Below are 24,031 nucleotides of genomic sequence, written 5' to 3'. Positions count from 1 at the left end.
AATGGGTGTCCATATGTAGGTTTATGTTGAAGCCTTTGATTGCATACCTTTGATCAGCCTATATGATTCTATACCAATACCATGCATTTTTTTAAATCACTTTTGTTCTGTAGTAGAGCTTGAGGTCAGGGATAGTGATTTCTCCCAACATTCTTTTATTGTTCTGAATTGTTTTGGTTTTTCTGGGTTGTTTGATTGTTTGTTTGTTTTTCATCATGAAGAGGAGAATTGTTATTTCAAGAACTATTAAAAAAAAAACTTTGGAATTTTGGTGGAAATTGCATCGAATCTTTATATTGTTTTTAGGAAGAAAGCCATTTTTACTAGGTTAATCCTACCTGTCCATTAGCATTGCAGATCTTTCCATCTGATATCTTCTAAAATTTCTTTCTTCAGGGACATGAAGTTGTTGTCATACAGATATTTTACTTACTTGGTTAGAATTATAAAAGATCTTTGATATTATTTGTGGCTATTGTAAAGGGTGTTGTTTCCCTAATTTCTTTATCTACCAGTTTGTCATTAGTTTAAAGGAGGGCTACTGATTTATTTGGGTTAATTTTGTATCCAGCCACTTTGATGAAGGTATTTGTCAGCTGTAAGGCATTTGACAAAATTTGACATTGCTTCATGTTAAAAGTCTTGGGAAGATCAGGAATTCAAGGCCCATGCTTAAAAATAGTAAAAGCAATATATAGCAAACCAGTAGCCAACATCAAACTAAATGGAGAAAAATTTGAATCCAACCCACTAAAATCAGGGACTAGACAAAGCTGCCCATTCTCTCCCTAGCTATGCAATATAGTACTTGCAGTTCTAGCTAAAGCAATTAGACAACAAATGGAAGTCAAAGAGATATAAATTGGAAAGAAAGAAGTCAAAATATCATGATTTGAAGATGATATGATAGTATACTTAAGTTATCTCAAAAATTCCACCAGAGAACTCCTAAACCTAATAAACAACTTCAGCAAAGTAGCTGGATATAAAATTAACTCAAACAAATCAGTGGCCTTCCTCTACTCAAAGGATAAACAGGCTGAGAAAAAAATTTAGAGAAATGGCACCCTTGACAATAGTCACAAATAATATAAAATACCTTGGTATGACTCTATCTAAGCAAGAAATTAGGGAAACAACACCCTTCTCAATAGTCACAAATAATATTAAATATCTTGGCGTGACTCTAACTAAGGAAGTCAAAGATCTGTATAATAAGAACTTCAAGTCTCTGAAGAAAGAAATTATAGAAGATCTCAGAAGATGGAAAGATCTCCCATGCTCATGGATTGGCAGGATCAACATTGTAAAAATGGCTATCTTGCCAAAAGCAATCTACAGATTCAATGCAATCCCCATCAAAATTCGAAATCAATTCTTCAACGAATTAGAAAGGGCAATCTGCAAATTCATCTGGAATAACAAAAAACCTAGGATAGCAAAAACTCTTCTCAAGGATAAAAGAACCTCTGGTGGAATCACCATGCCGGACCTAAAGCTCTACTACAGAGCAATTGTGATAAAAACTGCATGGTACTGGTATAGTGACAGACAAATAGACCAATGGAATAGAATTGAAGACCCAGAAATGAACCCACACACCTACGGTCACTTGATCTTCGACAAGGGAGCTAAAAATATCCAGTGGAAGAAAGACAGCATCTTCAACAAATGGTGCTGGCACAACTGGTTGTTAACATGTAGAAGAATGCGAATCGATCCATTCCTATCTCCTTGTACTAAGGTCAAGTCTAAGTGGATCAAGGAACTTCACATAAAAACAGAGACACTGAAACTTATAGAGGAGAAAGTGGGGAAAAGCCTTGAAGATATGGGCACAGGGGAAAAATTCTTGAATAGAACAGTAATGGCTTGTGCTGTAAGATCGAGAATTGACAAGTGGGACCTCATGAAACTACAAAGCTTCTGCAAGGCTAAAGACACCATCAATAAGACCAAAAAACCACCAACAGATTGGGAAAGGATCTTCACCTATCCTAAATCAGATAAGGGACTAATATCCAATATATATAAAGAACTCAAGAAGGTGGACTCCAGAAAGTCAAATAACCCCATTAAAAAATGGGGCTCAGAACTGAACAAAGAATTCTCACCTGAGGAATACCGAATGGCAGAGAAGCACCTGAAAAAATGTTCAACATCCTTAATCATCAGGGAAATGCAAATCAAAACAACCCTGAGATTCCACCTCACACCAGTCAGAATGGCTAAGATCAAAAATTCAGGTGACAGCAGATGCTGGCGAGGATGTGGAGAAAGAGGAACGCTCCTCCATTGTTGGTGGGATTGCAAGCTTGTACAACCACTCTGGAAATCAGTCTGGCGGTTCCTCAGAAAATTGGACATAGTACTACCGGAGGATCCAGCAATACCTCTCCTGGGCATATATCCAGAAGATGTCCCAACCGGTAAAAAGGACACATGCTCCACTATTCATAGCAGCCCTATTTATAATAGCCAGAAGCTGGAAAGAACCCAGATGTCCCTCAACAGAGGAATGGATACAGAAATTATGGTACATTTACACAATGGAGTACTATTCAGCTATTAAAAAGAATGAATTTATGAAATTCCTAGCCAAATGGATGGACCTGGAGGGCATCATCTTGAGTGAAGTAACACAATCACAAAAGAACTCACACAATATGTATTCACTGATAAGTGGATATTAGCCCAAAACTTAGGATACCCAAGATATAAGATACAATTTGCTAAACGCATGAAACTCAAGAAGAATGAAGACCAAAGTGTGGACACTGTGCACCTTCTTAGAATTGGGAACAAAACACCCAGGGAAGGAGTTACAGAGACAAAGTTCATAGCTGTGATGAAAGGATGGACCATTTAGAGACTGCTGTATCCAGGGATCCATCCCATAATCAGCTTCTAAACGCTGACACCATTGCATACACTAGCAAGATTTTGCTGAAAGGACCCAAATATAGCTGTCTCTTGTGAGACGATGCCGGGGCCTAGCAAACACAGGAGTGAATGTTCACAGTCAGCTATTGGATGTATCACAGGGCTCCCAATGGAGAAGCTAGAGAAAGTACCCAAGGAGCTAAAGGGATCTGCAACCCTATTGTTGGAACAACATGATGTACTAACCAGAACCCCGGAGCTCTTGTCTCTAGCTGCATATGTATCGAAAGATGACCTAGTCGGCCATCAATGGAAAGAGAGGCCCATTGGACTTGCAAACTTTATATGCCCCAATATAGGGGAATGCCAGGGCCAAAAGAGTGGGAATGGGTGGGTAGGGAAGTGGGGGGCGCTATGGGGGACTTTTGGGATAGCATTGGAAATGTAATTGAGGAAAATATGTAATAAAAATATTAAAAATTAAAAAAAAAAGAAAATTTCCTGAACAGAACACCAATAGCTTATGCTCTAAGATCATAAATAAATAAATAAATAAATAAATAAATAAATAAATGGAATTGCAAAGGTTCTGTAAGGCAAAGGACACTGTCAATAGGAAAAAACAGCAATCAACAGATTGAGAAAAGATCTTTACCAATCCTACATCTGATAGAATACTAGTATCCAATATATACAAAGAACTCAAGAAGTTAGTCTCCAGAGAATCAAATAACTCTATTAAAAATGGGGAACAAAGCCAAATAGAGAATTCTCAGCTGAGGAAACTCGAATGACCAAGAAGCACCCAAAGAAACGTTCAACATCTTTAGACATCAGGGAAATGCAAATCAAAACAACCCTGAGATTCCACCTCACACCAGTCAGAATGGCTAAGATCAAAAACTCAGGTGACAGAAGATGGTGGTGAGGATGTGGAAAAAGAGGAACACTCTTCCACTGTTGGTGAGATTGCAAGCTGGTACAACCACTCTGGAAATCAGTCTGGTGATTCCTCAGAAAACTAGAGATAGTACTACCTGAGGACCCAGCTATACCACTCTTGGGCATATACCCAGAAGATGCTCTAACATACAATAAGGACACATGCTCTGCTATTTTCATAGCAGCCTTATTTATAACAGCCAGAAGGTGGAAAGAACTCAGATGTTCCTCAACAGAGGAATGGATATAGAAAATGTGGTAAATTTACACAGTGAAATATGACTCAGATATTAAAGACAAGGACTTCATGAAATTTGCAGGCAAATGAATAGATCTAGAAAATATCATCCTGAGTGAGATAGCTCACTCACAAAAGATCACACATGGTATGTACTCACTGACAAGTGGATATTAAGTAAAGAGTATGGGATACCCATGAAACAACTCGCAGATGACATAAACCTTAAGAAGAAGGAAGACCAAAGAGTGGATGCTTCAGTCCTACTTAGAAGGGGGAACAAAATAATCAAGGGAAGTAGAGGGTGGGAGGTACTTGTGAGGAAGAAAAGGTGGAAGTTAAAAAGAGGGGAAGAATCAGGTATGGGAGGAAATGGAGGATGTGTACAGAGGGTCAGGAAATTGAACAGAGGTGTGTAGCAATAGGGAATGAGGGTAGCATTCAGACAGTCCCAGATGCCAGGAAAACAAGAGACTTCTATGACCCCAAGGGGATGTCAGTAGCTGAAATACCCGCCCCGCAAACGGGAGGGGAATCCTGGTGAGATCATTATCCAGAGGTTAGGCATGGCCCCCTGGTGGAGGGATGGGGCTATCTCCAAAATTTTCACTCAGAATTGCTCCTGTCTAAAGGAAATTCAGGGACAAAGAGTGGAGCAGAGACTGAAGAAAAGGCCATCCAGAAACTGCCCTACCTGGGGATCCATCCCACATGCTGACACCAAACCCAGACACTATTGTAGATGCCAAGAAGTACGTGCTGATGAGAGCCTGATTCATTCAGCTGTCTTGAGAGGGGCTCTGCAAGATCCTGACGAATACAGATGAGGATCCTTTTAGCCAACCATCTGACTGAGCACAGGCGCCCCATGGAGAAGTTAGGGGAGGGACTCAACAAGCTGAAGGAACTTTATCTATGGGAGGGGAGTCCCTTAGTCCCATGAAGCCTTGATGCCCCAGTTTAGAGGAATGCTACACTGAGGTGGGAGGGGGTAGGTGGTTGGAGTAGCACCCTCATAGAAGTAGGGTAAGGAGGGATGGCATATGAGCTTTGCAGAAGGAAAACTGGGAAAGGGGATAACATTTGAAATGTAAATAATTAAAATGTCCAATCTAAAAAAAAAAGGAAAAAAGTTCTCTGGGAGAATTTTTGGGACGATATATTATCATATCATCGTCAAACAGTAATACTTTCACTTCTTCCTTCCCATTTATGCCCTTGATCTTGCTCTAACTAGAACTTTAAGTACTATATTGAATGGATAGGGAGAGAGTGGGCAGCGTTGTCTTGTCCCTGATTTTAATTTAGTTTGATGTTAGCTCTTGGCATGTTCTATATTGCTTTGATTATGTGTATGTACTTGTCCTTGATTTCACTAATATTTTTAACATGAAAGTATGCTTGATTTTGGCAAAGAGTTTTTGAGCATCTAATGAGACAATCATGTGACTTTTTTTCTTTCAGTTTTTTTAATAGTGGATTACCTTAACTAGATTTTCATAAATTAAACCCTTCCTGCCTCTCTGGAATGAAGCCTACTTGATCACTTGGATGATGTTTTTGAGGTGTTCCTTAATTCAGTTTGAGAGTATTTCATTGAGTAATGTCCATCAGTGTTCATAAGAGAAATTGGTCTGAATTTGTCTTTCTTTGTATTGTTTAAGTATCAGCATGACTGTGGCCTCATAGAATGAGTTTAGGCCTGTTCCTTCTGTTTATATTTTGTACAATAATTTGAGGAGTATTAATATTGGCTTTTTCCTTGTGAGTCTGGCAGAATTCTGCAATAGAACAGTCTGGTCTGGCCCTGGGGTGATGTTTGTTTGTTTTTGTTTTCTTGAAGACATTTAATGACATCTATTTCTTTAGGGGTTATGGAGCTGTTTAAATCGTTTTTTTTTTTTTTTGTCTTGATTTAACTTTGGTCAGTGATACAGGTTTAGAATATCATCTATTTCATTAAGAATTTCCAATTTTTGTGGAGTACAGCCTTTTAAGGTAAGACCTAAAGATTCTTTGAGTTTCCTCAGTGTCTGATGTTATGTCTCTGTTCACTACTGATTTTATTTCATATTGTCTCTCTGTGCCTTGGTTAGTTTGCTTATGGGTTTGTCTATCTCGGTGATTTTCTCAAAGATGTTGGTGGCTCACGCGTGCACGCACGCACACAGACACACACACACACACACAAGAGCCTTTTTTGCTGGTATGGAATTACTTATTTCTTGTGTTTATTTGGATGTAGGTATCCTCCTTTAGTTGGAGCTTTCCTTCTAGTAATTTCAGTAGAACTGACTTTATCTATGGGAGGGGAGAATAATAGTGTAGCTAGGCATTTGTGATTTTTATAGAGGTTTCAAGCCCTGTTTGATTGTATTTTTCTGTATTTCTTTAAGAGATTTATTTCATTTTCTCTTTAAAGGCCACTATCATCTTTATAAGATTGGACTTAATGTCATTTTCTTATACTTTGGTTGTATTATAACATCCATGGCTTGCTGTACTGGGGTAGCTGTGCTCTTCTAGTGTCATACTGATTTGGTTTTTGTGGATGGTATTCTTTCAAGGGTCTTTAGACATCTAGATAGTTTGGGTCACTAAATGTTCTTATTGTACTAGGTATTGGGAGGGCAGTTAACCTCTATGATCCTAGTGTGGCAAGCCTCTGATGGGTATTCTTGGGCTGTAGGTCTATATGGTTCAGGAACCACAGGTTTGATGAAGGTAGGCAGAGAGTTAGTGAGACAATGGAGATCTCCTGTGCTAGGAGGCTGCTAATGACAATTTGCCTTGGTCCAAAGGACTCATGTTTTCAGAGTTCTTTCCCAAAGTCTTATGGACTGTTCTGAAGGTCACAACACTTTCCATTTTGCTGAGGAACACCAGACACATTCTTACTTCATGTAACTGTGCTGTTTCTGATTATCATAGAGTCATTAACCTTGGCAGGGAGAACATTCCCCATAGGAGGAAGAACATAAAGTAAAATATATAGGTTTTATACAAACAAGCCTTATGCCTACAGCAGCAGTAAGCACTAGCAAAGTCCCATGCCCTGCTGGCTCTGCTCCAGGGGCAGGATCCCTGTCCCACCATCCCTTCCATAGTCAGGTCCAGACAGGCACCACATTAACTATTACTTGACACAAAATGCTGCTTATCTGGCCCTTCCCATTTGAATCTGACCTCACAGCTTCCCACAACAATTTTATTTAAAAATAGCAAACTCTTTTTTTTTTCTTGCTGGCGCATACTTCTCAAGTATATGTAGGGCTACTATAGGTACAGTTTCTTTAATTAAAAATGTTAAGGTCTAGAACATAACTGAATTTATGTTACACTTTAAAAATGCTAATTTACAAAATATGATGTAAATGTAACTTTTATTTTCCTGATGCAATTATCATCTCTGAGGCTTTCTACTTCAGTACACTAACATAAGCCTAGAGCTAGAAGGTTCTCAGGACAATTTTGTCTATGCCTAGAATTTTTTCAGCCTCTCAGACTTACTGCTGAATAAGTTCACCCCTTTAGTTCATTCAGAGCTGCTTCTTATTCTCTGGTTCCTTCTGTTTTCACTTGTGTCTAATTTGTTCTCTCTCTCTGCAACCTGTCTCTGTAGAAGTGTCCTGATCAAACTGCCTTCTCTCCTTTCTTTCTCTGCTCTGCTCACTCTTAAATAGCCTCCTTTATTCCTCTCTGTTCTTGTGAGAGTTGTGCAGATCCTATTCTGTCAAATCTTTCTCTGATTTGTCATTTTTGCCTGACCCTAAATTAGACATCACTTTCAAATGTGGTTTTTCTTTCTATAAACTAACTATACCTTCATTGTTTTGTATTAAAAGAATATACTATGACATGTCTATATTTCATCTAGAGTCATTACAGGTGTGTGCTAAGGGATGAGCCACACTACCACTAGAAGCAGTTTTTTTGTTTTGTTTTTTTATTAAACGACACAAATCAGAGTTCACAGTATGATCAAAGATCCTTCAACTCTACAGTTTATCATTATCATAAATTACACACAGAATAACATTAATATTTAATTTTTCATCACTAAGAGTTTCTTACAAACCTTATGTGAAAAAAGTATTAAAGGGCTAGGTATATACATACATCGTAGAAGACGTACCCAGAATACTCAAGGCTCTAGGATAGAAGGATAGAGGGGTAAAGGGAGAAAGAAGTGAGGATTGTGGAGGAAAAGGGACAGAGGGAAGACTAAGGGAGGACATCTTACAAATAACAGCAACAGAATTAGTTAGGTACCCTTATCACATCTGTATGTGGCTAACTCTGTTCTGTTCCTAATGACTTTTGGTTAAGACCAGTCAGTGCTAGTACACAATTTCTTTCCATCAGACAATGTCTCCTGGCTAACAGTCTTAGTCTCTGAATTTCATTGATTCAAAGTTTATGTAAAGTGTATTTTATTTAATAAAACATGTCAGGAAAGATTTCTCTCTTTACCTTTTTCTGGAACATTGCAACCACAAATCTTCTTTATTATACCCAGAATGATATTATTCCTGATGACCAGTCGGTGTCTTCTCTTGGCCTCTAATATGTCTCTAACATCTATATTCTGCCCCATATACTTCATGCTTAAGAATTAATGGCGAGTGAATTTAGTTTGTTATTAGGAGTAGTGTGTAATGAAAATAACCATGGTTTTGGAAGAGAGGAATGGTAATCTGTCTGGAAAAGAGATTAAAAAGAAACATAACATTCACTTCTTAACTCTTTAATAAAGTGAGGCAAATAACCACAAAACAATTCATTTAAAACAATTTCATAAATCACCTAAAGAAGCTGAAAAGTAAAGCCTTACTACCAGCCAAGTTTCTTTTGGGAAAAATTACATGCTTCTATAGTAAATACATTATACTCTAAAATATTTGATCAAGACACTGAATGATAAGTACTGCCACAGATTTTTCAGAGCACGTATTATAAAGATGCAAATCACCCTGTCTATTTTATTTGTATCACTTTGTAATTGAAGATCTGCTCATCTCACAGAGGAATTAGAGAACTGGCTTTATATGAGTGAGGCTCTGGGTTTGGTCCTCCGCACCAAAAGAGGGGAAGTTAACTTTCTGCTTATGTTAAACCTTTTTTGAGTTGACCACCATGGAAATTGCATTGCCACTGATTTACATGTGTTAGTAAAAGCAAGCACATGAGAAACTCACATACAGCCTAGCCTGCTTCCTTAGCCAATGAAGACTCATCTGTAGAAGGTAGAAAACATTTTTTTTTTGGCTTTTCGAGACAGGGTTCCTCTGTATAGCCCTGGCTGTCCTGGAACTCACTTTGTAGACCAGGCTGGCCTCAAACTCAGAAATCTGCCTGCCTCTGCCTCCCGAGTGCTGGGATTAAAGGCATGCGCCACCACACCCGCAGGTAGCAAACATTTTAATACTCTCCAATGTTTATAACAAACAAGATCAAACAGATCACACAATAATATAAGATCCCCTCAACAACTGTGATTCCCAGACCAAAAAATAGGGTGTACTTCAATATGTCCTTGTTCTCCTCACAAAGGTAATTACTGTCCTGAGACACATGAAGACAATATTCTAGCATTTCTGACATAAAGTCATCCTGAGAGGAAGGCATTTAAGCCTGTCAATCCATCTCTTCAGGATGCTTTCAAACTGTTTTATGGAGGAGCACTGGTGGTACACAGCACTGTAGCTGTCAGCTGATGTTTTAGAGTCTGAAGGAAGTACAGCATCATTCCCAATCAGGCCTATGGCTTTCTCATACTTTTATTTTCTGACCTAGGCAAAATGCAAATTTTATTGACTATCAAATTTTGCTCTGAAATAACACAAATATTTGAGTAAGCTATGAAATGTATGAGAGATTGGCAATGTCTATGCTTTATAAAATGTCGCAGCAAAGTACTGACATGTTTCCAGGTAGCTTTATGGCATATGAACCTGACATTATCACTCAGCACTGTAGCTCAGCCCTAGTAAGGGGAACACACTTAAATCCGAATTATATTTCTTGATAAGATAATTTCTCAAGATGAAAGCTGACAAAAAGACAAAGTGCACGTGGCAATCATCTGGATATTTCTGTCTTTTCACTTTATCTCATAGCAATTAGTTGGAATGAGCTGTTATATATCATATATTAAACAGCTTAGCAAAAATGATTTTTACTGTTTAACTTGAAATGGCATCTAATAAGTAATGATGTATTTCCAAGTGTAATTGATAACTTGTAACCAAGGCATATGTCATCTCTTGTGATGAAAGAAGTATCCCAAAACTTGACAATAAAATATAATTGTTAATGTTTACAAGTAGGAAAATTCAATTCTAGTAAGTAGTAACACATCATCCCACATGGAAAATAGGTGTAATGAAAATAATTGATACAAAGCTATGAATTGCAATGCAGTTATTGAAGCGTTAATAACAATGTGTCCTTCAAGAAGTTGTCTTCACATAAATTCTTTTAAGATATAGGCTTAATTATGAAATATTCTTTCTAATCAAGGATTTGGGCTCTGCCATCCTTGGGAGGGTGTTTGTCCTCAGCTACTTCTAATGTTCTCTCTTGTGCATGTTGGCAGACATCACTATATTTTCATGATTCCTGATCAGCACCCAGTGGTATTGTCTTAGGACAGGGATCACATCAGTGTTTTTTATCACAAGCTCTCCAGAAACACTGATTCTGATAAATTTCAGGGATTCTAAAAGGTCTATTTATTCCTTATATTTGTTAAGTAGAAGCACGTCCATGACAGGTTATTGCTGTCTGTCTCTGCCTAAGCTCTTTATAGAGGGATGGGTACAGGCGTCATCCAGAGACCTCACCTTGTCATCCCTCAGGTCCTTCTTAAAAGAGTTCATTCACAGCCCTCATGATAGACTTTTTCACTCAGCAGTGGACCCAACAGAATGATTTACAAAGTTCCTTAGGCGGTTCTCATATATGTTAAAATGAGACATTATAGTAAAAAGAATTCTCAATACACTGCATAGTTTTACTGGAATTTTCCTAGTGTGCTAATGGTTTACAATAGAAAGTGCTATTTTGGAACAGGTTGTAAATCACTTTAATGTCTCAAGAATTTTGTTCTCAAGATTCTCATTTCATGTTAGGAACCACTTTCTTTCTGTGGAATGAATTGTGGGTTTTGTGAGGGAAGGCTGACTCAGTTTAAATTACTGGAACAGATCCTGAGACAAGTATTTTCATAGAGATAGCTCATTAAGGAGACACTTCCAGAAAGTACAGGGAGGAACAATAAAGAAAATAGAACAAGATTGTCTTACCAGGAATGGGATCTGAATGTAGGCAAATAGGGCTCCACCTAAGGAAGATGCTTGCAAAAAAAAAAAAAAAACTCACTTCAGAATTGGCACCCAGAAAGGACTTGTGGTCCAATGAATAGAAGCCAATACTGTAGTCATCTTTTGACAAAAGAAAAAGTTTGAAAGCAAGTCAACCAAAAGAAAGCCAGAAACTGAAGAGGAAAGCTGTAACATGTATTGGATCAGCTGAGGAGTGGGGTGGGTGAATTTGTAGGAAGAGAAGGGAGATGCTGATTGCTGAATGGATATTGAGAAAGGGATGCTAGGCTTCTTTTTCATACCTGTATGTGTTCCTGTCCCCTCTATATAGTTTACATGATCCTTTTCAGTTGTGGAGAGGGGGCACTATCGTGTCTCTCTGGGTAATATAAAGCTATGACATCACAAGCCACAAATCAGAAGAGTTGTTTGGCTTCTGCATGTCTTCTATTCTTTGAAGCTAAATTTTCCCTTGAGTGGTTTCTGGGGTTTCCTGAATGAAAATTTAAGTACATTTCCATTGGAGGAATGAATGCCCAGATATACTCAGACTTTGAAGATTTTAGAGTCACCCTATGTAAGGATGCAGATGAAGGCATTCCTCTGTTTGCCCATTGTTTGTGCTCTGAGCTCAGCAACCCCAATGCTGCTCTGTTTCTAGCATGTGTTTAACTTTCTTCAGCAGTTAGTGTATACTATTAACCCATCACATTGTAGATCTTCTGCTCTGAATGAGGAGTGATTTGTTCATTTCTGATTTGGGATGGGTAGAAATCTAAAGACTGCCATAATCTGTACCTGGTGAGTTTTGTTGTTTTATAATGAGCCTATTGAGACCCTATTAAGAAGACAGGATAATTTAACTGGTTGAAGTTGGAATGTTAGAATGTCACTGCCTGGGAGAATAGGAGAGGAATAAAACGGAAATTCTTGAAGAAGAACTTGTAGTAATAATTAAAGGTCTAGTAGATGTTAGAAGTCATTTATTTGCCATGACACAAAAAACAAACAAACAAACAAAACAAAAACAAAAATAAACAAAAACAATGCAGTGTGCATGCATTCTATTTTTTTTAAAAAAAGAATGTGGAGTGAACTTTAAGATACATTAGTGGTACGTAAGGCAACACTATTATACAGAAAGAATGCATTTATAAGCATATACAGACAGAAGATATTTAAAATGTCTAAGAACAAGCAGACATAAAGTTACCAGTAGCATAGGATCACTACCACGTTTCAGTTGACTTTGTGTGTGTGTGAGTGTATAGTGTGGTCATTACATAGGTTGCTGAGTCAAGTTCTGCAATTCTTTTCTGCATGTAGTAGCATTTTATTTGAGCAGAGAGCAGTTTGTGGTTCGGTTCCAAGTGGCACTTTGTTACTAAACACATTTCTAACACCATAAGGTGATTTGCCAGTGGTAAGAAAAGGTACCTTATATCCATTATCCTGAAATAGCATAGAGGAGAATGCCAGTCACTTAGAACTCTGGATATTGTCCATTGCTGCCAAGGCCAATTCTATAACAATTGTTTTTACTGTCAACTGTGAGACTATTTTAATGTCGAAAGAATGGCTCCAGAGGTTTAAAAATGAGGGAAAGTAGGAATTTTGATTACTTAATTAAAGGCTTTAATAGTCAAGCTTCAATTAAGCCTAAACTTTTGAGGATTACAGACACCATAAGTAGTTTAGGTGATGGAGGTAGAAGTTCACATTTTCTATTTTCTTTCTGTCTCTTTGGACAGTTAGGAACCAATGAGAATTACATTGACATCTTTTGATTCCAAAATCACTAATACTCTGGAAACTTCTAGAAAGCACAGTTTCAATATAATATATAGTGATCTAAAAGACAGCAGAAATGATGAGTGACATATGCCTTATAATGTGTAATAGTATTGTGAAACAATCAACTTCATCAATGATGAGTTATGAATGTTGCAAGATAGAGCCAGGCTACATACAAACACTTTCACTACTATATGAAAATCACTAAACCCATTAACTGCTCCAATGCAGACAGTTGGTATTTAATTTGCATTTTGGTTTTCGGCATAATTGCTGGGAATCATTATCAGAGTTCTTCTCTACCAGTGGTATATATACACTTCCTCATATGGTGATGTTGTTAAGCTCTGCTGTGATGAAATTAAAGTAATAAATAGCTACCTTTCCATATGGATCAGATAGAGAAATACATATAAGTAGGCATAGCTTACAAAAGCCTGCATATATAGTTAAACTAAACAGATATGTGATTTAAGATTTTAGTCTGTTGATCATTGCAGCAGAATGTCCAATACTAAAAAGGAGGTGAGGACTGAGAATCACCGAGAACAGATTTTCTTACACCAGGTCAGCACAAATGGGCATGTGTGCAGCAGTAGACTCACTGTTTAAACTTCTCAGAATAGTTAATGCTTTATTGCTTATCTCTCTGAGATGGACAATTATCCATAAGGTTCATGGAATGATATAAATGAGAACAGTGGTGTGCCCACAGATTGTTCTGCAACCTTCAGTTTAACTACAGCTCTTGTTTTGAAAACCTGCATAATAGTTTCTGCAACTACGAGAAACAGAGCTAGGAGAACATTTTCATTTAAAAGTTGTGAAAATTGCTGCCTTCTACTTATGACCAGTCTTATGACTTCAGTGAGTCACTCAAAGTTTTTTTTTCTCTCAGTTTCTTTTACTTTTCTTCTTTTAATTTTTTTTTTATAATTTCATGAGTGTTTTCTTGCATGTGTGTATTTGTACAATGTGAGTGTAGAGCCCAGAGCAACCAGAAGAGGACTTCAGATACCTAAGAAATGGAGGTAAAGATAGTTCTGAGCTGCTTTGTTGGTCCTGGGAACCATGTCTGGGTCACTGGCTAGAGTAGCAAATGCTCTTAACCACTGAGCCATCTCTATCCCTTTATAAACATATGTATACATTTATTTTTTGTATACATTTATATATAATTTATTTATAAAATGTATAATATATTAATTATATATGTGTGTATGTATATATGTTGTACATTGTGTCACTTAAATAATTGAGATGATGGGAATTTAGCAGATATTTATATACACATAAATAATTTTAATCTTCATACTCATATAAATTTCTTAAGGAAACAAAGTTTGCAGACACACACACACAGAGTGTGTACATGTCATATAATACTCAGAGCATCCATATACATGATAATATAGTGCTTGATACACACTAAGTGTACTCAATAAATATTAAATTACATTATTTGATTACTGATGCACTACAAAAATTATTTTCTAAAGTATACTTAGTAATTTCTGTGTTGACCTTAGCACGATGCTTATGGGAATTCTGCTATTGTGGACACAATTACTGATTAGTGATGACAACAGAACAGTCATGAAGAAGGCATTTTTTTTAGGGAGCTTACCAAAGGGAGTGGAATAGCACACAAAATGGAACCTGTCCTCTCAACCGCTTGCATAAGCACAATTGCCCTGGGGATGATGGGGTCAGAGATCAGGCAAACACAGGTAGAAAAAAATTTGCATTGCACAATAGACATAGGGAAGAAAGATAGTTACCATCTGAAAAAAATGGTTGTTTATGTAGAATAGAGCAGAAACCCACAGAGTGACCCAAGGGTGTGAAAGCTCACTGAGTGAATGACCATGTGTGGCTCTGGCTGTTATTTGACACTGAGAACATCCCTTATATTCTCTCCCCCTTTCTAGTCTTCCATTTCCCCCTTTCCTCCTGTATTCCTTTTTTCTTTGCTTCAACCTAGGGAAGGAAAAAAAAAAAACACTTTATAAATCTTACCAATTAGGTGTCAATATGCCCCCAAACTGTCATTTTAAATCTTGATCAAACTCCCACTAAAGGCTTGCTCATTTATGTTGTCAATCACACTTAGGAACTAATGTATTCTACCAATGATCATTTGACTATTAAAAATAAATAAACACTTTAATAGTGTTTCCTAGTTGTTCATTATAATGTGGTGAAAGGAAAGAGGAAGTGCCATTCTTCATCAGAATCTTAGAAACAGTTTTGGGATCTGGGAAGTCTCTGTTTGTAAAGTGCTTCAAGTACAAACAACAGGCCCTGACTTTGGGTGGTCTGCACCTGTGTAAAATGCCAGATGTGGCATTTTTTTACTTATAATTCCAGAGTTCAGAAGGTTGGGACAGGAGGATCCCTGGAGCTTACTTGACTAGGTGGCTTGACTGAATCAGATAGGCTCACATGCAGCTAGAAACCCTGCTTCAAGCATAAGAGGAAAGCTGGGCATGGAGGTACATGTCTTTAATCCCAGCACTTGGTACATAGAGATAGGAGGAGCACTGTCAGTTCAAAGCCAGCCTAGTCTACATAGAATGAGTTCCAGGACAGCCAGAACTATTTAGAGAAACCCTGCTACCTGACATACACACAAAAGAGAAGGATCTGGAGAGATGTTAGAAAGTTGTCTCAGCAATTAACAGCACTGGCTACTTTTTCCGAGGATATGAGCTTAATTCTCTAGTGGGTAACAACTGTCTGTAACTCTAGGTCCAGGCTATCTAATAACTTTTTCTGACTTGTGCAGGTACCAGGAATGTACCTGATAAACACATATCCATGGAACAAAACATTCTTAAACATTCTTATACATAAAATTATAGCCAGGCAGAGGTGGCACATGCCTTTAATCCCAGCACTTGGGAGGCAGAAGGAGGCAGATTTCTGACTTGGAGGCCAGCCTGGTCTACAGAGTGAGTTATAGGACAGCCAGGACTATACAGAGAAACCCTGTCTCGAAAAAAAACTATATATATAAAACGTTTGAATAAGAATTCAAAACCAATTCTGATCTTCACACACACACACACACACATACACAATCACACAATCTTGGCACAATAGGCTTCTGATTGACACAGCAAAGATACAAGAATCCTACAATGTCAACAGAAACCCCAGAAGAAATAAAAATAGAGGCAAATACAGTGGCAGCCATCTGTATCCCAACACTTGCGATCTGGGAGAAAGGTCAAAGCCAACCTCAGCTATGTAGTGAATTTAATTTAATTTAAGAAGAAAAACCCGAAATGTATTTAAAAGAGAAGTAGAAATAATAAGGCAGTAATCCATTGACTTAACAATAATCAGCAGAGCTTTATATTCTTATCAAAGTATTGACGTTTTGAGTTTACTTTTAATCACTATTCAGTCTTTGTTGAACCATACAGCACACAAGAAGATGGTCTATACCATGTGATGAAGGCAGAGTGGATTTCCTTGGATCGGGCATACATCTTTACACATTGAGAAACAGATGGTATCACAGCGTTGGCCAGTTCACTACTGTGGCATGATTCCATCTCCCAGGGGGTGTGGGAAGACCCAAGTGCAGAGAAGAAACAATAAATCTAGCAAATCCATTTATGAAATAACTTTGGCAGCTATGATACGAGAATTTGGATGGAAATATTCGTGATCTTCCAGCTGGAAGATCAGAGCACAGCTTCCAAAGCAAAAGGCAGAAAGTGGGGTGGCAGAGTAGCTCCCTGGAGATAACAGAAGAGAGCTGGGCTCCACAATGAGCACAGGGAACCACTGACAAGACAATGGGCTGTGGAACAGCCCCCTGCTGCCCAATAGAAACATGAGGGTTTCAGCTGCCATCTGCTCGATCAACTTGGGACTTAGATCCCATGTGCCTGAGCACTTGGCTGCCTCCTTATACCTTGCTTCTGTGCTAGGGAGAAGGCCATGAAAAAAAAAAAAAGAAACCACTTAAAGAAATGGCATTCATAAGTACCCAGTGTGAATGTATTTGCTGAGTCTTAGGAAGAGCAGAGCAGTGTGGTCTCTGATCTCAGATGCACTGAGTTGTGGTTCTGTTGGGGACATGGGGACCATGAGAGCAGCTGGAATGAGCTCCAAACAAAAATAAAAGTCGCTTATATCTGCTTTATACTTTTTGTCCTCTTTATATATACTTTATTGAAGGGAATACAGTGCAGTGATTTGGTTTGGTGTGGAGACAGACCTTTAAAAATCACACAGATGGGTGCGTGTGCATTTCTGCACCCACCCAACAGCTCTGGATTCACGAATGAAAATACACACACACACACACACACACACACACACAATGTTTAATAAGCCTTAACTTGCTCAGTGGCTGAGAACTTCCAAACCTCAGCACAGCTAGCACACACTCCCTCCGTATTCCTGATTTAACACTTTCTAAATCTATATTTTATTTTGCTGCCCTGTTTCCTTCTGGGCCGCCCTCCTATGGGGCCGATTTCCCTTTGTACCTACATTTAGGCCGTCTCACACTCCTGATCCTTCTTTGGAAAGTCTCTCCTTTAACTCCTCTAATGGCAAAATCCTCTTCTCTTCCCCTGTCTTTTTGTTTTGTTTTGTTTTGTTTTTTGGCCAGGGAATTTTAAAAGTCCCGCCTCTTTCTCCCTGCCTAGCCATTGGCCATTGGCAACTTTATTTCCCAATCAGTACCAACTGGGTACAGGCATCTATAAACCTACTTGCAGGACATTGCAAACAGGATGTTTGGGTAACACAATTAGCATGTGAATAGAAGCCGCTAAAGTTTAGTTTTTGTCTTTTTCTCAAACAAACAAAACAACAACAACAACAAAAACAACAAAAGGAAGGAAGGAAAGTTGTGTCACCATCTGGTCTAAACCATTGTGTCTGATTTGGGACTTCCATGAACATAGCAGTTCACCAGTTGTTCTTGCTTTGTGAAAACAGGTCAGCTTGGCTGCGCAGTCTCTAGGGCTACTGTGAAACTCTTTGTTCAGATTGCAAAGTATTTCAATGAATTTTAGACTTTGTGGAAATGTATGGGTACATTGACATTGTTTCTAGTTTGCAGTTCTTGAAACGTTTTAATCACTGAAACATTTTAGTCAATAAGATCTACAGTAGGGGAAAAAAAGTTTCTTTGTGAAATTCATTTGGAATTATGTCATTCCAAACATCTTGTACTGGAGACCATTAACACATCCGTTAATACTCAGTAGGTGATGTTCATTGTAATCTTAGCATGGTCCACCATCTCTTATCCTCCTGATGATAAGATAATGTGGGAACAATTTTATCCATATCGACAAATAGAATTTGAAGCTTACCAGCTTGGTAGCTTGTGTAAGTATACATGAAGAAAACAATGAATGCATTGATTCTGATTTTAAAGTTACTGTTTATGAATATGGAGCTTCAGTCTATGAACTAAACTTGTATTACATCTTAGTGGCTTTCATGTTCATTATACTTCTGAGTTGAATTTCAGCACTTTGAGGAGCAATGCAGAAATACCATGTGTTTAGCTTTATTTACCCCACCCATTTTCAATGTTTCTGGTTGCAAAGCATTGAAGAACTGTCGCATAGAAGTAAGCTCTAAGCAGTATTGAACAAGTTATGTTATTACCAATGAGCAGGAAGGGAGTTGCTCTTCCACATTTCTTCTGGTATAAGTCTTGGGACCTTTTGCATAGGCCTTCCCCTTACTGTCATAGGCAGGAATAAAGAAGCAGACACCTGCTGTCCTGGCTGCTGCTGTGTATCACACACCTTTGTATAAATATTCAGTGTATCCTGCAAAGGAAACATGTGTAATTTAGTTGAGCCACAAGCTTGAGTGAAATAACAGAATGTTTCTGTTATTGTTTAGTCAATTAAATTGTCCTCTCTACTTGTAGGATCTGTTCTGCATTTAATCCCAGTGAGATATGCACTCTGGCAGTGTGGTTGATTTCTTTGCTTCAGATGGTCTTACTTAGCACAGCTAAAGATTTGAGAACGAACATTGGAAGACATGATGATAAATTGTTGGGCCTTTCTAAAGACTCAGAAGTCCTAAGGTCCTGCCAGTGACAGATGGTCTGTCCTTACTCATGGCTCGTCTCCCCGACAGGGCTTTGATTCCTCTGTCACCTTCTTTTTAGCAGAATTCACTTAAAGTAAGCTCAGCCTTGTGGAAGGTCTCCTTTGTTATAATTACATTGCTAAACGTAGAAGTGAACAGGTCTCCACAGCACCATGCTGTATGTGGGACATGCTCTTTACACACTCCTAAATACCCATGTCTAATGCTGAAAAAGACTTCTGTGGTGAGGATATTCAAAACAGATTACCAAGAAAAACCCCTCTTCCCTCATCCCCTGTTACTCTGCTGAGCTGAGCTGCTGTTCCTGCTGGATAGCTTTGCTCAGATTTGCCTTTTTCTCATATAGCTTGCTGTTTGCTTTGGGTGGCCCAGGAGGGAAGTAGTCTTTAGGCACCTTTTCTGAGTCATCATGGTAATAAATGCTATTATTGAATTAGGACTCCCTATTTCATTATGACCTCAGATTTTTGATGTTTTGTTTAAAAAAAAACACAACTTGAGGTTATTTATAATCCACACAATGCACCCTGAGAATTGCAACAGTAATGTGCTGGGATGTGAGAGAACACCTATTATTATATATTTTTTAAAAGGTGTACGTTGGAAGGGGAATTTCAATCCAGTTCCAGTAAAATGTGCACTGTGCAATTTAAGTAAGAAAAATGAGGAAAATGTATAGTTTTTGAGTTGTTGTGTCAAAACAAAAACAAAAAACAAAACAAAACAAAACAAGAACAAAATTTTGACAAAATCTACTTAAGGTAGAAGGGCTTTATTTTGATACAGTGTTTAAGAAGCAACACAGTCCACTTTGACAGAGAAGCCAGAAATGCAATGTGTGTGTGTGTGTGTGTGTGTGTGTGTGTGTGTGTGTGTGTTGCTGAAGCCTTGTGCCTGCAGAAGCCAGAAGGGGTATCACATCCTCTTGGACTGGGATTAAAGGCTGGACTGCGCATACTCTTAATTTCTCTCCTTTCTCTCTAGACTCCAATTATGTGTTTAGATCAGTATAGCTTTATATTTATCTTTACAGCATGTGATCCCTTAGTGGAGGCATAAAATTCTGTGTCCCCAGCCCATGGGATGGTTCTGTGTGTATTCATGGCAGGTCTTTCCAGCTAAGTTTAGCCTTTTGGGTAACAACTTCATAGATATACCTGAAATGTGTTTCCATGGTAATTCTAAATCCAGTCAAGTTGACAATGAGAATATACCATTGGACAAAAAAAAATTCTTTCTTAAATGAATTGTATCATGACTCTAGAAATAAATACAAAGAACTTAGAAGTTCTAGGATGCCCCTCAAATAATCCAGAATTTGGTCCTTTAACTCAGCAATGCCACTAGTTTGAGGCAGCATTGCTGAAATTTAAGCAGTATTACTTGGAAATGGAATAATATTACCAAAATATTTAAATTATCAGGTAAACCAATATGGATATCCATGGTTGTTCCTTCGTGACAGTTAGCTCCAAAGTTTCTTGTTTTTAAATATGTCTTCCTTAAGAATGAGCAGTCTGGGACTGCTCATCTGTGAGAAGAATAGCAGTGTTACGCTGTTTCTCCTTTAATTCACTGCGGGGGGCGGGGGGGGTGCGGATCAACCTTTGTGATAGGCCTCCTGTGCCTTCTACTATAACTCAGGTCTTCATCATTCAAGTCCCGAGGGTACAGACTGTTGAGCTCCACTCTTTTTTTTTTTTTTTTTATAAAACCAGATTAATCAGGGCCGATTTATTCATTTTATGCTGGTGTATGTTCAATTTTATACACTCAATTACACATTCAATTTTATCAAAGAATCAATGATACTAAGGATTTTTCTTTTAATTATTTTTTATTAGGTATTTTCTTCATTTACATTTCCAATGCTATCCCAAAAGTCCCCCATACCCTCCCCCCCACCTCCCCTACCCACCCACTCCTATTTCTTGGCCCTGGCGTTCCCCTGTACTGGGGCATATAAAGTTTGCATGACCAATGGGCCTCTCTTTCCACTGATGGCTCCAATCTTTTTTTATGCCACTTTCCTATCTAACTTTCTGTGTTTCTAATCAGTTTAAAATATTGCCTTCTTTCAGTAGCATTCAGTTAAAAAAATTCCAACAATCCATGTGATCTTATTATTAATTCATGAACAAATTAACCTTGACCTAAAGGAATTCTATTCCTCTTTTAGTGGACATTTTTCCAGGTAACCTTTTCTATGTATTATAGGGTTTTTTTTTTATTTTTTTTTTATTTATTATATTTAAGTACACTGTAGCTGTCCTCAGACACTCCAGAAGAGGGCGCCAGATCTCATTACGGATGGTTGTGAGCCACCATGTGGTTGCTGGGATTTGAACTCTGGACCTCTGGAAGAGCAGTCGGGTGCTCTTACCCACTGAGCCATCTCACCAGCCCCGGGTTTTTTTTTTTAAATGCTTCTTTGAAATATGGTGCTTTGGTATGGTACTTCATGGATTTGTATGTATAAATATATTCTTTATTCTATGATTAAAGGGACAGAGCATCTCTGTCTTTTCATTACTAAATATCATTCTAATAGCAATTTATTTCTTTCTACAAAGAACAATGCTCTTGTAGAAGGAAATCTCAAATATTTAATATCCACTAAAATGTCCAGCATATTGCCTGTAATTTTCAGATCAAGTCTTTATCAAGTCACAGAAGCTCCAGTTATGTTAGTAGTTATTGTTAATTAAAATTTAAGGATGTAAAAAGGTACAGAACCGGTATTAGTATCAATGTTTTACTTTAGACAAGAGATGCTGAGTTTCTATAAAAAGTAAACCCAAAATGTAATGTCTCATATTATCTCGGTGTGACAGCAGGAATGTCGAGAAAAGTTATTTTCTGTGCTGGAGACAGTGTGACTTTCAAAGTATTCCTAGGCATGACACAGTGTCCACATGCTACAATGTACAGCGAGCAAGCACAGGCAAGTGGTCAGAATCACACAGGCATTAGTATACAGGCACAGGCACTCAGGTTTGGAAGTGTCCTGCACCAGTGTTCTGCTCACATTATCTGGGCTAGAATCAGAGATATGGCTTTGAAGAAAAGATATGGAACTAATGAGTTTAAACCAGAATCACAGGGAAGCAGTAGAGGACCTGCCTACTTAAAAGCTGGAAAGGGAGGTTAAAGGACACTGTCTTCTACAGCACATAAGGCATATGGATGGAATAATCAAATATACTCAAGCAGAGGGTCACATAGTTGCCCACCTATGGCAAAAAGGTCTCAACTAATGTGAGAAGAGACTGATTATTTATGTGCAGTGAATTCTAGTAAGTTTTCCTTGTTTCAAATTTATACTGCTGAAATTATTTTGTATTGTAATACTCCTTCTCTATGGTTTGTGAGGAACTTGGACTATATCATGGTCTGGAATGAGATTCTTGAATCATGTTCTGGGGGAAAACAGTTGCATCATGGTCTGAGAGAGATGAAATGCTTGGTCTGGTATATGACAGTGGCATCACGGGCTGGGATGCTATGATTGAGTTTCTTCTTTGTGTAAGCTCCATACTGTTTTGTGTTTTGTTTATTTCAAATCATGGTGTAAATATTATTTTCACTTTCCTCACAGACTATTTATGCTATCATTTAGTAGTCCCTTAGTCCTGCAATAAGATAACTTTTTAACAATATCTTTATGTATTGAAGAGTTCTCCCTCTTGGATTCTTAGCCTGTCAACATGGCACAGATTATCATTAAAAAGGGCAATTTTACATAAATAATTTTGTCTATTTTGCCACTGATGTTATTGAGAAGTGCTTTCAGCCTGTGCTACCTGTGGCTTGGCCTTATCACCTTTCTAACCCATATTTTAGTTTAAAGTTTCCCCATACACACACACACACACACACATATATATATATGCATTTTGCCATTTTATACTGTGATAGATTTTTCTAACACCCAAATGTTGAGTTCATCTCTTTCTAAATTCTGATGGAATTTCAACTTCTTTTCTAATGCTTTTCATTGTTACTAAATCATAGATAGGCCTCTATAAATATTAATGAAGAAATTTAAAAATTAAAAAAACATTGCTATTACTGTTATAAAGTTAAAAGAATTTTTCTATAATTAAAACTGGACCTTGCTACATATAATAAACTCCATAAAAATTTTTACCTAGGAGCTGGAGAAATGGCTCAGCAGTTAAGAGCACTGACTACTCTTCTGGAGGTCCTGAGTTCAATTTCCAGCAAACACATGGTGGCTCACAACCGTCTGTAGTGGGATCTGATGCCCTCTTCTAGGGAGTATGAAGAGAGCAACAATGTACTCACATACATAAAATAAATCTTTAAATGTTTTTAAATTTCACCTGTAAGTGATTATGTATATACCCTAAAAAGAATAATGATGAACCTGAAAGTAAGAAAGAAACCTTCATTTTCTTCAATATTCATAATTTGTATTATTCAGCAAGTTCATAGGAATTAGAATATATGAAAATAGTATGATATATCCATATTAAAAATAAGTGAAAATAATTGTATATTTGAATTAAAAATATCTAACCATATAACACTTGTGAATACAATTGTATTTCTTCTTGTTCTTCAATACACCTTTGAAGCAATGTTTCTCCACAGGACAAAGAACAACTCCCAAGTCTAGTTCACATTTTGCAACATCCTTTGTAGTTCATGGAAAACATCTACGCTTGAGACAAAGTCTAGTCTATAAATACTACCACTAAACTTACAGTAATAATTTATT

The 24,031-nt window shown here is 37.7% G+C and overlaps 1 protein-coding gene across 5 annotated transcripts in view; it reads left to right on the top strand.

Moving 5' to 3' along the window:
* The window catches only part of Grid2 (glutamate ionotropic receptor delta type subunit 2), a 1,534,794-nt gene that overhangs the window by 833,661 nt on the left and 677,102 nt on the right, over nucleotides 1-24,031 (top strand). The window lies entirely within an intron of this gene.

Source organism: Mus caroli, unplaced genomic scaffold (genome assembly GCF_978045245.1).
Source record: "Mus caroli unplaced genomic scaffold, Mus_caroli_1 scaffold_7, whole genome shotgun sequence".
Classification (NCBI taxonomy): Eukaryota; Metazoa; Chordata; class Mammalia; order Rodentia; family Muridae; genus Mus; species Mus caroli.
The sequence above is the reverse complement of the archived record's forward strand: the minus strand, read 5'-3'. Positions and strand labels throughout refer to the sequence as shown.